We start from the raw sequence: 13561 nt of genomic DNA, 5'->3' as shown, positions 1-13561 counted from the left end.
CCGGGCGCTGTGGCTCACGCCTGTAATCCTAGCTCTTGGGAGGCCGAGGCGGGTGGATTGCTCAAGGTCAGGAGTTCAAAACCAGCCTGAGCAAGAGCGAGACCCCGTCTCTACTATCAATAGAAAGAAATTAATTGGCCAACTGATATATATATATATATATAAAAAATTAGCTGGGCATGGTGGCGCATGCCTGTAGTCCCAGCTACCCGGGAGGCTGAGGCAGAAGGATCACTCCAGCCCAGGAGTTTGAAGTTGCTGTGAGCTAGGCTGACGCCACGGCACTCACTCTAGCCTGGGCAACAAACCGAGACTCTGTCTCAAAAAAAAAAAAAAAAAAAAATAAATAAATAAATAAATAAATAAATAAATAAATAAATAAATAAATAACGAATCCGAAGAGAAAAGTAAAAGGAGGCCTGTGGAGCAGGTCTGGGTGTGACTCCGGATCCCCCAACATCAGGTGCCACCACCAGAGATTCCTACGTGTAGCCCATAGAACCCCAAAAGCAACGGGAGGAGTTCTGGTCACATACTCCCTCAAAATGACATCCTGGCCTTCTTCGGGAACTCCCTCCCCTCTCAGACTCTCAAGGTTTCCTCCAGCGTGTCGGTTCCCACAGAGCAGACCTTTGGTCTGAGACCTGACAGTCCAGAAGCCACGCATGCTGCCGCGTGGCGGCGGTGTCGCGGCTCGGGACAAGAGGAGGCCCCACGGTGCGGGCTGGGGCGCCAGGCACCACGGCGGGCGCTGAGGGTGGGGGTCACCCCCACCCCGGGCCGCCCCCGCACTCCCAGAAACGCGACAGAACCAGAGGCAAAAAAAAAAAAAAAAGAAGAAGAAGAAGCCTAAGGCACCCGGTATTCCCGGGCGGTCTCCCATCCAAGTTCTAACCAGGCCCGACCCTGCTTAGCTTCCGAGACCAGAGGAGATCGGGCGCGTTCAGGGTGGTGTGGCCGTGGACGCCGGAGGGCGCCCCTGCCCCGCTCAAGAAGCCGAGCCTCTCTGCGCTTCCCCGCCGCCTCCTCCCGCCCCAGGCCCCGCGCCGGCGCTGACCCGCGCCGGGCCGGGCCTGTTGAGTTCGCCGGCCGGGTCCGGCGGGCGGGGGTGACAGGCGGGGCGGGCAGGGAGCGGCGGGCCGGGGTTGGGGGCTGTCTCTCTATACACACACACTCACACTCACTCACTCACTCACACTCACACAAGACGCGCCTCCACGGCTGGACCCGCCAAGGTGGAGACCTTCCAGCCCCCCTCCTCTCCTCGCCTGGCCTCCTTCACCTCCCCGCCCCCACCCCCAGCGCGCTGACTGCGCACGGGCGGGCGGGGCGCTCGCCCTTTGACCCCAGCCAGGGGCCGCCCTCCCCCACAACCCCTTTCAGCTGCGCCCCGCGCCCTGTGGCCGGGCGGCCGCCTATTCCCCCGGGCCAGGGCTGGGGCACAGCGCACGGGGGAGGGGAGCGAGTGTATGGGGCGTCTCTCTCTCTCTCTCTCTCTCTCTCTCTCTCTCTCTCTCTCTCTCTCTCTCTCTCTCTCTCGGGATGTGTCCCATGGGTGGGGTGGGGTGGCGTGGTTTGTGGGGCGCTGAAGAAATCAGTCCCCTCCATCTCCTCCCTCTGGAAAACCCCCAAGCCCTTGGAGAACTGCCGGCAACGCTACCGTGGGGGCCGGGACGCTCCTCTGTGTCCTCCTGTGGCCCAGTCCAAGGGGCCTGGGCCTGGCAGGGGCTGCATTGGACCCCAACCACCCTGGCGTGTGGACTCGCTAAAAATCGGCGACTAGATATTGGATTCCAGCGTCATTGAGGTCATTTCACTAATGAGTGCACCGGAAAGAGTTTCCTAATCCATCTGTGAGGGTGGCAACTGAAAGAGAATTTGAAAGCTGACAGAATAGGCGAGGAAAGGCATTGGAGATTTCCACACCCAGTAAGGAAGCCTTTCCCGAAATGGAAGAAAGAAAGGAGCAAACAGAGACACCGGTAGCCCGCCCGGATCAGAGTCTGCCCCTGAGAGAAAGTACCCTGACCAGGGTCACCCGTGGGTGGGTGGCGAGCTAGCGGCATTCAGAAGAGCGAGGCCCGCAGTCTGTGCAGAAGACACCTGCACTCGGGTGTGTGTGGCGGCACGATTCCCAAGCAGCTCCAGATGTTAATCCAAGGAGAAGCCAGGGAGTTCCCAACGCCCCAGGTGTCCTCAGCCCACGACTGGCTGCTGTGGGAATGCGAAGCCCGGCTCCTTGTCTCAGAGCGGGGCAACCAGGAGGTGTGATGTACACCCCGGGGTTCCTAGGAGGATCAGGCTGAAGCTGGGACTTGGCCTGAAAGTGTCCCCTCGCATGGCCACCCCCTTCCCCTTCCTGCTCCTCTACTCCTGGTGCCCCTCCATCCAGGGGCCAGACCTTAAAGAGTCACCCGCAAGAGAATCCTGGTCCCAAAGGAGCCTTCTGGGGGACCCGTGCTGAGAGAGCTTGTGGGCATGGCCCGCTGGGGCTCTGCCCGACCCAGGGCTGAGAGATGCAACCTCCCAGCTCTGGGTCCCTGCAGGAAGTGTTGGCAAGCACAGGGCCAGTCCTCCAAAGGCCCAGGTGCAGGGAGCCCAGGCCAAGCAGCCTGTGGAAGAAGCCACATGCCGTGCCACCCCGGGGAACACGACTGCAGGCCACAGCCCTTCCCGCCTCCTCCTCCTCGTCCTCCTCCTCCTCCTCCTCCTCCCACCCCGCCCCCGCCCCCGCCCCCACATGGCGCAGGGCCCAGAGACACCTCAGACACTTGCTACCCAAAGTGCAAAGGGCATCAGTTGCTCCTCCAAACCCCCCCCCAGCCCAGCAGACCGCGTTGTCCAGCCAGCCCCCGGGCCTCCCTGGGGTGCCCAGCACAAAAGTGCAGACACCCACCAGACCCTCAATCTCAGTTTTCGGATGTTTTTGCCACTCTAAGGACCCGCAGGCCAGCTGGGCCTTCTGGCAGGACAGAGAGCCCCGGAATCCGACGTGGAGAGCTGGGTGTACGTCCCCATGAGGAGGCGGTCCCCACCTCCGCGGCTCTCCCCTTGCGGGGAGCGGCAGCCGCGGGGCCTCAGAGAAGACACCAGGCTGGGCCCCCACGGCACAGCGGGAGCACGTCCCCCGCAGGCCACTTAGGGACGGGCGGCCGGCCGGCCGGCCGTCGGACGGTTGGGTTGCGGGAGACGCCGCAGCCGCCCTGCTACCGGCTTCCTGGGAGGGCGTCCTGGAACCAGCGTCCACACCAAGCCCTTGGAAGGCCCAGGCGACGGAGGAGCCCCGTCAGGCAGGGGCCGAGGACGGTGACAGCCCGGGCGGGGAGGAGCGTGTCAGGCAGGGGCAGAGGACGGTGACAGGTGACAGGCCGGGCGGGAAGGAGTCAGTCAGGCAGGGGCCGTGGAGGAGACGGGCTGGGTAAGGGTTAGGGTTAGAGTCAGGGCACAAGTCACAATCGCAAAGACCTGGAAGCGACCCGAGTGCCCATCGACCCACGAGTGCGTAAATGAAATGTGGCGCGTGGACACCACGGAGTGCTATTCGGCTATGAGGAGCAGCGGTGAGGGGGCACCTCTCGTGGTTCTCCTGGCCAGAGCTGGAACCCGTTCCAGTAAGCCAAGTATCCCAAGAATGGACACACGAGCACCACGTGCTCACGCTCACCAGCAAATGGGTACGAACTGATGGACACCTAAGTGGACACAGAGGAATCACCTTCATCGGGTGGGTGTCGGGCGGGTGTGGGGAGGGGATGGGCATACACATCCATTAGGAATGCGGTGGGTGCGCACCGACTGGGGGATGGGCGCACTTGAAGCTCTGACCCGAGGGGGGAGGCTGGGAGAGGGCAACGCACCCGACCTTAACATTGGTACCCCCACAATACGCTGGAACAACATGAGAGGTAAATGAATAAGAACACGGGGGTGGGAGAGGGGGGCACGGGCAACACATGTCACCTTAATACTTGGACTCCCATCATCTGCTTGAAAAGAGAGAGAAAAGAAAATGCAATAATAGAGATAAGAGACACTTTTTAAAAATAATGAATCCGGCCGGGCGCTGTGGCTCACGCCTGTAATCCTAGCTCTTGGGAGGCCGAGGCGGGTGGATTGCTCAAGGTCAGGAGTTCAAAACCAGCCTGAGCAAGAGCGAGACCCCGTCTCTACTATCAATAGAAAGAAATTAATTGGCCAACTGATATATATATATATATAAAAAATTAGCTGGGCATGGTGGCACATGCCTGTAGTCCCAGCTACCCGGGAGGCTGAGGCAGAAGGATCACTCCAGCCCAGGAGTTTGAAGTTGCTGTGAGCTAGGCTGACGCCACGGCACTCACTCTAGCCTGGGCAACAAACCGAGACTCTGTCTCAAAAAAAAAAAAAAAAAATAAATAAATAAATAAATAAATAAATAAATAAATAAATAAATAAAAAAATAACGAATCCGAAGAGAAAAGTAAAAGGAGGCCTGTGGAGCAGGTCTGGGTGTGACTCCGGATCCCCCAACATCAGGTGCCACCACCAGAGATTCCTACGTGTAGCCCATAGAACCCCAAAAGCAACGGGAGGAGTTCTGGTCACATACTCCCTCAAAATGACATCCTGGCCTTCTTCGGGAACTCCCTCCCCTCTCAGACTCTCAAGGTTTCCTCCAGCGTGTCGGTTCCCACAGAGCAGACCTTTGGTCTGAGACCTGACAGTCCAGAAGCCACGCATGCTGCCGCGTGGCGGCGGTGTCGCGGCTCGGGACAAGAGGAGGCCCCACGGTGCGGGCTGGGGCGCCAGGCACCGCGGTGGGCGCTGAGGGTGGGGGTCACCCCCACCCCGGGCCGCCCCCGCACTCCCAGAAACGCGACAGAACCAGAGGCAAAAAAAAAAAAAAAAGAAGAAGAAGAAGCCTAAGGCACCCGGTATTCCCGGGCGGTCTCCCATCCAAGTTCTAACCAGGCCCGACCCTGCTTAGCTTCCGAGACCAGAGGAGATCGGGCGCGTTCAGGGTGGTGTGGCCGTGGACGCCGGAGGGCGCCCCTGCCCCGCTCAAGAAGCCGAGCCTCTCTGCGCTTCCCCGCCGCCTCCTCCCGCCCCAGGCCCCGCGCCGGCGCTGACCCGCGCCGGGCCGGGCCTGTTGAGTTCGCCGGCCGGGTCCGGCGGGCGGGGGTGACAGGCGGGGCGGGCAGGGAGCGGCGGGCCGGGGTTGGGGGCTGTCTCTCTATACACACACACTCACACTCACACTCACTCACTCACTCACACTCACACAAGATGCGCCTCCACGGCTGGACCCGCCAAGGTGGAGACCTTCCAGCCCCCCTCCTCTCCTCGCCTGGCCTCCTTCACCTCCCCGCCCCCACCCCCAGCGCGCTGACTGCGCACGGGCGGGCGGGCGGGGCGCTCGCCCTTTGACCCCAGCCAGGGGCCGCCCTCCCCACAACCCCTTTCAGCTGCGCCCCGCGCCCTGTGGCCGGGCGGCCGCCTATTCCCCCGGGCCAGGGCTGGGGCACAGCGCACGGGGGAGGGGAGCGAGTGTATGGGGCGTCTCTCTCTCTCTCTCTCTCTCTCTCTCTCTCTCTCTCTCTCTCTCTCGGGATGTGTCCCATGGGTGGGGTGGGGTGGCGTGGTTTGTGGGGCGCTGAAGAAATCAGTCCCCTCCATCTCCTCCCTCTGGAAAACCCCCAAGCCCTTGGAGAACTGCCGGCAACGCTACCGTGGGGGCCGGGACGCTCCTCTGTGTCCTCCTGTGGCCCAGTCCAAGGGGCCTGGGCCTGGCAGGGGCTGCATTGGACCCCAACCACCCTGGCGTGTGGACTCGCTAAAAATCGGCGACTAGATATTGGATTCCAGCGTCATTGAGGTCATTTCACTAATGAGTGCACCGGAAAGAGTTTCCTAATCCATCTGTGAGGGTGGCAACTGAAAGAGAATTTGAAAGCTGACAGAATAGGCGAGGAAAGGCATTGGAGATTTCCACACCCAGTAAGGAAGCCTTTCCCGAAATGGAAGAAAGAAAGGAGCAAACAGAGACACCGGTAGCCCGCCCGGATCAGAGTCTGCCCCTGAGAGAAAGTACCCTGACCAGGGTCACCCGTGGGTGGGTGGCGAGCTAGCGGCATTCAGAAGAGCGAGGCCCGCAGTCTGTGCAGAAGACACCTGCACTCGGGTGTGTGTGGTGGCACGATTCCCAAGCAGCTCCAGATGTTAATCCAAGGAGAAGCCAGGGAGTTCCCAACGCCCCAGGTGTCCTCAGCCCACGACTGGCTGCTGTGGGAATGCGAAGCCCGGCTCCTTGTCTCAGAGCGGGGCAACCAGGAGGTGTGATGTACACCCCGGGGTTCCTAGGAGGATCAGACTGAAGCTGGGACTTGGCCTGAAAGTGTCCCCTGGCATGGCCACCCCCTTCCCCTTCCTGCTCCTCTACTCCTGGTGCCCCTCCATCCAGGGGCCAGACCTTAAAGAGTCACCCACAAGAGAATCCTGGTCCCAAAGGAGCCTTCTGGGGGACCCGTGCTGAGAGAGCTTGTGGGCATGGCCCGCTGGGGCTCTGCCCGACCCAGGGCTGAGAGATGCAACCTCCCAGCTCTGGGTCCCTGCAGGAAGTGTTGGCAAGCACAGGGCCAGTCCTCCAAAGGCCCAGGTGCAGGGAGCCCAGGCCAAGCAGCCTGTGGAAGAAGCCACATGCCGTGCCACCCCGGGGAACACGACTGCAGGCCACAGCCCTTCCCGCCTCCTCCTCCTCCTCGTCCTCCTCCTCCTCCTCCTCCTCCCACCCCGCCCCCGCCCCCGCCCCCACATGGCGCAGGGCCCAGAGACACCTCAGACACTTGCTACCCAAAGTGCAAAGGGCATCAGTTGCTCCTCCAAACCCCCCCCCCAGCCCAGCAGACCGCGTTGTCCAGCCAGCCCCCGGGCCTCCCTGGGGTGCCCAGCACAAAAGTGCAGACACCCACCAGACCCTCAATCTCAGTTTTCGGATGTTTTTGCCACTCTAAGGACCCGCAGGCCAGCTGGGCCTTCTGGCAGGACAGAGAGCCCCGGAATCCGACGTGGAGAGCTGGGTGTACGTCCCCATGAGGAGGCGGTCCCCACCTCCGCGGCTCTCCCCTTGCGGGGAGCGGCAGCCGCGGGGCCTCAGAGAAGACACCAGGCTGGGCCCCCACGGCACAGCGGGAGCATGTCCCCCGCAGGCCACTTAGGGACGGGCGGCCGGCCGGCCGGCCGTCGGACGGTTGGGTTGCGGGAGACGCCGCGGCCGCCCTGCTACCGGCTTCCTGGGAGGGCGTCCTGGAACCAGCGTCCACACCAAGCCCTTGGAAGGCCCAGGCGACGGAGGAGCCCCGTCAGGCAGGGGCCGAGGACGGTGACAGCCCGGGCGGGGAGGAGCGTGTCAGGCATGGGCCGAGGTGACAGGCCGGGCGGGGAGGAGCGTGTCAGGCAGGGGCAGAGGACCGTGACAGGTGACAGGCCGGGCGGGAAGGAGTCAGTCAGGCAGGGGCCGTGGAGGAGACTGGCTGGGTAAGGGTTAGGGTTAGAGTCAGGGCACAAGTCACAATCGCAAAGACTTGGAAGCGACCCGAGTGCCCATCCACCCACGAGTGCGTAAATAAAATGTGGCGCGTGGACACCACGGAGTGCTATTCGGCTATGAGGAGCAGCGGTGAGAGGGCACCTCTCGTGGTTCTCCTGGCCAGAGCTGGAACCCGTTCCAGTAAGCCAAGTATCCCAAGAATGGAGACACGAGCACCTCGTGTTCGCGATCACCAGCAAATGGGTACGAACCGATGGACACCTAAGTGGACACAGAGGAATCACCTTCATCGGGTGGGTGTCGGGCGGGCGTGGGGAGGGGATGGACATACACTTCCATTAGGAATGGGGTGGGTGCGCACCCACTGGGGGATGGGCGCACTTGAAGCTCTGACCCGAGGGGGGAGGCGGGGAGAGGGCGATGTACCCGACCTTAACATTGGTACCCCCACAATACGCTGGAACAACATGAGAGGTAAATGAATAAGAACACAGGGGGGAGGGGGGCACGGGCAACACATGTCACCTTAATACTTGGACTCCCATCATCTGCTTGAAAACAGAGAGAAAAGAAAATGCACTAATAGAGATAAGAGACCCTTTTTAAAAATAATGAATCCGAAGAGAAAAGTAAAAGGAGGCCTGTGGAGCATGTCTGGATGTGACTCCGGATCCCCCATCATCAGGTGCCACCACCAAAGATTCCTACGTGTAGCCCATAGAACCCCAAACCCCACGGGAGGAGTTCTGGTCACATACTCCCTCAAAATCACATCCTGGCCTTCTTCTGCAACTCCCTCCCCTCTTAGACTCTCAAGGTTTCCTCTAGCGTGTCGGTTCCCACAGAGCAGACTTTTGGTCTGAGACCTGACAGTCCAGATGCCACGCATGCTGCCGCGTGGCGGCGGTGTCGTGGCTCGGGACGAGAGGAGGCACCAGGGTGCGGGCTGGGGCTCCAGGCACCGCAGCGGGCGCTGAGGGTGTTGGTGACCCCCATCCCGGGCCTTCGTGGCGCTCCCAGAAAGGGGACAGAACAAGAGGCCAAAAAAAGAAGAAGAAGTCTACGGCACCCAGTATTCCCAGGCCCGACCCTGCTTAGCTTCCGAGATCAGACGAGATGGGGCGCGTTCGCGGTGGTGTGGCCGTAGACGGCGGAGGGCACCCCTGCCCCGCTCAAGAAGCCGAGCCTCTCTGCGCTTCCCTGCCGCCTCCTCCCACCCCAGGCCCCTTGGGGGCCTGTTGAGTTTGCGGGCCGGGTTGGTCGGGCTCCGAGGGACGGGACCGGGGTGACGGGCGGGGCGGGGTGGGGCGGGCAGGGATGGGCGGACCGGGGTGGGGGGCTGTCTCTCTACACACACAGACACACAGACAACACACACACACACACTCACACTCACACTCACTCACTCACACTCACACAAGATACGCCTCCACGGCTGGACCCGCGAAGGTCAGCGTCAAGGTAAGGGTCAGGGTCATGGCTAGCGTTAGGGTCAGGGTCATGATCAAGGTCAAAGACAGGGTCAGGGTCAGTGGTCGGTTTAGAGTAAGGGTAGATTTAGGGTTAGGTTTAGGGTTAGGGTAGGGATATTGTTAGGGTTATGGTTAATGTTAGGGGAAAGGTTAAATGCAGAGCTAGGGTTAGGGTTACAGTTAGGGTTAAGGTTAGGTTTAGGGTCAGGGTCAAGAATAGGTTCAGCGTCAAGGTCAGGGTCAGGGTCATGGTTACATTCACGGTCATGATCAGGGTCATGGTTAGCGTTAGGGTTTGTGTCAGAGTCAAGGTCAAACCATGGTCAGGGTCAGTGTTCGAGTTAGAGTTAGGTTAGGGTTAGACATCAATTTAGGGTAGGGTTAAGGTTAGGGTTATGGTTATGGTAGGGTAAGGGTCAAATGCAGAGCTAGGGTTAGGGTTAGATTTAGCGTTAGGGTTAGGGTCAGGGTCAAGGTCTGGGTCAGCGTCATTTCTGGGTCAGGGTCATGGTTACGGTCAAGGTCAGGATCACGGTCATGGTTAGCGTTAGGGTAAGGGTCAGGGTCAAGGTCAAAGGCAGGGTCTGGTTCAGTGTTCGGGTGAGAGTAAGGTTAGGGTTAGGGATCGAGTTAGGGTAGGGTTACGGTTAGGGTTATGGTTAAGATCGGGTAAAGGTTAAATGCAGAGCTAGGGTTAGGGTTAGAGTTAGGGTTAGGGTTAGGGTAAAGGTCAAGGTCAGGATCAGCGTCAAATTCAGGGTCAGGGTCATGGTTACGGTCAGGGTCAAGTGTCAGGGTCATGGTTAGCATTTGGGTCTCGGTCAGAGTAAAGGTGAAAGCCTGTGTCAGGGTCAGTGTTTGGGTTAGAGTAAGGTTAGAGTTAGGGTTAGGGTAGGGTTACTTTTAGGGTTAGGGTTACGGTTAGCGTAACAGTTAAATGCAGAGCTAGGTTTAGGTTTAGAGTTAGGTTTAGGGTTAGGGTCAGGGTCAAGGTCAGGGTCAGCTTCAAGGTCAGCGTCAGGGTCATCGTTATGGTCAAGGTCAGGGTCAGGGTCATGGATAGCGTGAGGGTCAGTGTCAGGATCAATTTCAAAGACAGGGTCAGGGTCAGTGTTCGGTTTAGAGTAAGGTTAGAGTTAGGGTTACGTTTAGGGTTAGGGTAGGGATATGGTTAAGGTTATGGTTAATCTTATGGTAAGGGTTAAAAGCAGAGCTAGGGTTAGGGTTACAGTTAGGGTTACGGTTAGGTTTAGGGTCAGGGTCAAGATTAGGGTCAGCGTCAAGGTCAGGGTCAGGGTCATGGTTACATTCAAGGTCATGTTCAGAGTCATGGTTAGCCTTAGGGTCTGGGTTAGAGTCAAGGTCAAACCAGGGTCAGGGTCAGTGTTTGAGTTAGAGTAAGGTTCGGGTTAGGGATCGAGTTAGGGTAGGTTACGGTTAGGGTTATGGGTAAGGGAGGGTAAAGGTCAAATGCAGAGCTAGGGTTAGGGTTAGCGTTAGGGTTAGTGTTAGGTTCAGGGTCAAGGTCAGGGTCAGCGTCAAGGTCATGGTCTGGGTCATGGTTACAGTCAAGGTCAGGATCACGGTCATGGTAGCATTAGGGTCAGGGTCAGGGTCAAGGTCAAAGGCAAGGTCCGAGTCAGTGTTCGGGTTACTGTAAGGTTAGAATTAGGGATAGAGTTATGGTAGGGTTACGGTTAGAGTTATGGTTAAGATAGGGTAAAGGTTAAATGCAGAGCTAGGGTAGGGTTAGAGTTAGGGTTATGTTTACGGTCAGGGTCAAGGTCTGGGTCAGCGTCAAGGTCAGCGTCAGGGTCATGGTAACGGTCAAGGTCAGGATCACGGTCATGGTTAGCGTGAAGGTCAGGGTCATGGTCAAGGTCATACGCAAGCTCAGGGTCAGTGTTCCGGTTACAGTAAGGTTGCAGTTAGGGTTAGGGTAGGGTTACAGTTAGGGTTATGGATATGGTTAGAGTAAGGGTTAAATGCAGACCTAGGGTTAAGGTTACAGTTAGGGTTAGGGTTAGTTTTAGGGTCAGGGTCAGCGTCAAGGTCATGGTCAGTGTCATGGTTACATTCAAGTTCATGGTCAGGGTCATGGTTAGCGTTAGGTCTGGGTCAGGGTCAAGGTCAAAGACAGGGTCAGGGTCAGTGGTCTGGTTAGAGTAAGGTTCGAGTTTGGGTTAGGGTTAGGGTTAGGGTAGGGATACGGTTAGGGTTATGGTTAATGTTAGGGTAAGTGTTAAATGCAGAGCTAGGGTTAGGGTTACAGTTAGGGTTAGGGTTAGGTTTAGGGTCCGGGTCAAGGTCAGGGTCAGCCTCAATTTCAGTGTCAGGGTCATGGTTACGTTCAAGGTCATGATCAGGGTCAAAATTAGCGTTAGGTTCTGGGTCAGAGTCAAGGTCAAAGGCAGGGTCAGCGTCAGTGTTCGGGTTAGAGTACTGTTATGGTTAGGGATCGAGTTAGGGTAGGGTTACGGTTAGGGTTATGGTTAAGATAGGGTAAAGGTTAAATGCAGAGCTAGGGTTAGGGTTATAGTTAGGGTTAGGTTTAGGGTCAGGGTCAAGGTCAGGGTCAGTGACAAATTTAGGGTCAGGGTCATGGTTACGGTCAGTGTCAGTGTCAGAATCATGGTTAGCGTTTGGGTCTCGGTCAGGGTCAAGTTGAAAGTCTGGGTCAGGGTCAGTGTTCGGGTTAGAGTAAGGTTATAGTTAGGGTTAGGGTAGGGTTATGGTTAGGGTTATGGTTAAGGTTAGCGTAACGGTTAAATGCAGAGCTAGGGTTAGGTTTAGAGTTAGGTTTAGGGTTAGGGTCAGGGTCAAGGTCAGGGTCAGCATCATGGTTATGGTCAAGTTCCGGGTCAGGGTCATGGTTAGCGTTAGGGTCAGGTTCAGGCTCAAGGTCAAAGGCAAGGTCAGGGTCAGTGTTCGGGTTAGAATAAGGTTACAGTTAGGGTTAGGGTAGGGTTAGGGTTAGGGTTATGGTTAAGGTTAGGGTAAGGGTTCAATGCAGAGCTAGGGTTAGGGTCAGAGTTAGGGTTAGGCTTAGGTTTGGGGTCAGGGTCAAGGTCTGGGTCAGCTTCAAATTCAGTGTAAGGGTCATGGTTACGGGCAAGGTCAGGATCAGGGTATTGGTTAGCGTTAGTGTCTGGGTAAGACTCAAGGTCAAAGGAAGGGTCAACGTCTGTGTTTGGGTTTGAGTAACGTTAGGGATAGGGTAGGGTTACTGTTAGGGTTATGGTTAAGGTTAGGGTAAGGGTTCAATGCAGAGCTAGGGTTAGGGTTAGAGTTAGGGATAGGGTCACGGTCAAGGTCAGTGTCAGCGTCAAGGTCAGGGTAGGAGTCATGGGTATGGTCAAGGTCAGGGTGACGGTTTTGGTTAGCGTTCGGGTCAGGGTCAGGGTCATGGTCAAAGCCTGGGTTAGGGTCAGTGTTCGGGTTAGAGTAAGGTTAGAGTTAAGGTAAGGGTTAGGGTAGGGTTACGGTTAGGGTTATGGTTAAGGTTACGGTAAGGGTTAAATGCAGAGCTAAGGTTAGGGGTAGAGTTAGGGTTAGGGATAGGGTCACGGTCAAGGTCAGTGTCAGCTTCAAGGTCAGGGTCAGAGTCATGGTTAAGGTCAAAGTCAGGATCAGGGTCATGGTTAGCTTTAGGGTCTGGATCAGGGTCAAGCGCAAAACCTGGGTCAGGGTCAGTGTTTGGGTTAGATTAAGGTTAGAGTTATGGTTATGCTAGTGGTACGGTTAGGGTTATGGTTAAGGTTAGTGTAAGTGTTAAATACATACCAAGGGTTAAGGTTAATGTTTGGGTTAGGGTTAGGTTTACGGTCAGGGTCAGCGTCAAGGTAATGGTCAGTGTCATGGTTACATTCAAGGTCATGGTCAGGGTCATGGTTAGCATTAGGGTCTGTGTCAGGGTCAAGGTCAACGACAGGGTCAGGGTCAGTGTTCGGGTTAAAGTAAGGTTAGGGTTAGGGTTATGGTTAGGGTAGTGTTACTGTTAGGGTTCTGGTTTGGTTAGGGTAAGGGTTGAATGTAGAGCTTGGGTTAGGGTTAGACTTAGGGTTAGCGTTATGATCAGGGTCAAGGTAAGGGTCGGGGTCATGGTTACATTCAAAGTCAGGGTCAGGGTCAAGGTCAAACCAGGTTCAGGGTCAGTGTTCGGGTTAGAGTAATGTTAGAGTAATGGTTAGGGTAGGGTTTCGGTTAGCGGAATTGTTAAGGTAAGTGTAAGGGTTCAATGCAGAGCTACGGTTAGGGTTAGAGTTAGGGTTAGGGTTAGGTTTGACGTCAGGGTCAAGGTCAGGGTCAGCTTTAAGGTCAGGGTAAGGGTCATGGTTACGGTCAAGGTCAGGGTCAGGGTCATGGTTAGCGTTAGAGTCTGGGTAAGACTCAAGGTCAAAGCAAGGGAAAGGGTCTGTTTTGTGTTTGAGTAACGTTAGGGTTAGGGTAGGGTTAATGTTAGGTTTATGGTTAAGGTTAGGGTAAGTGTTCAATGCAGAGCTAGGGTTAGGATTAGAGTTAGGTTTAGGGTCACGGTCAATGTCAGGGTCAGCGTCAAGGT

General features: G+C 57.1%; 2 pseudogenes; both read right to left on the bottom strand.

Moving 5' to 3' along the window:
• Positions 1–846: 846 nt before the first annotated feature.
• On the bottom strand, positions 847–965 carry LOC142863938 (uncharacterized; annotated as a pseudogene).
• Positions 966–4901: 3936 nt separating this feature from the next.
• LOC142863937 (uncharacterized) lies at positions 4902–5020 on the bottom strand (annotated as a pseudogene).
• Positions 5021–13561: the final 8541 nt, after the last annotated feature.

The sequence above is a fragment of the Microcebus murinus genome, chromosome 23, assembly GCF_040939455.1.
Source record: "Microcebus murinus isolate Inina chromosome 23, M.murinus_Inina_mat1.0, whole genome shotgun sequence".
NCBI classification, from domain to species: Eukaryota; Metazoa; Chordata; class Mammalia; order Primates; family Cheirogaleidae; genus Microcebus; species Microcebus murinus.
This window is presented reverse-complemented; position numbering and strand designations above follow the sequence as displayed.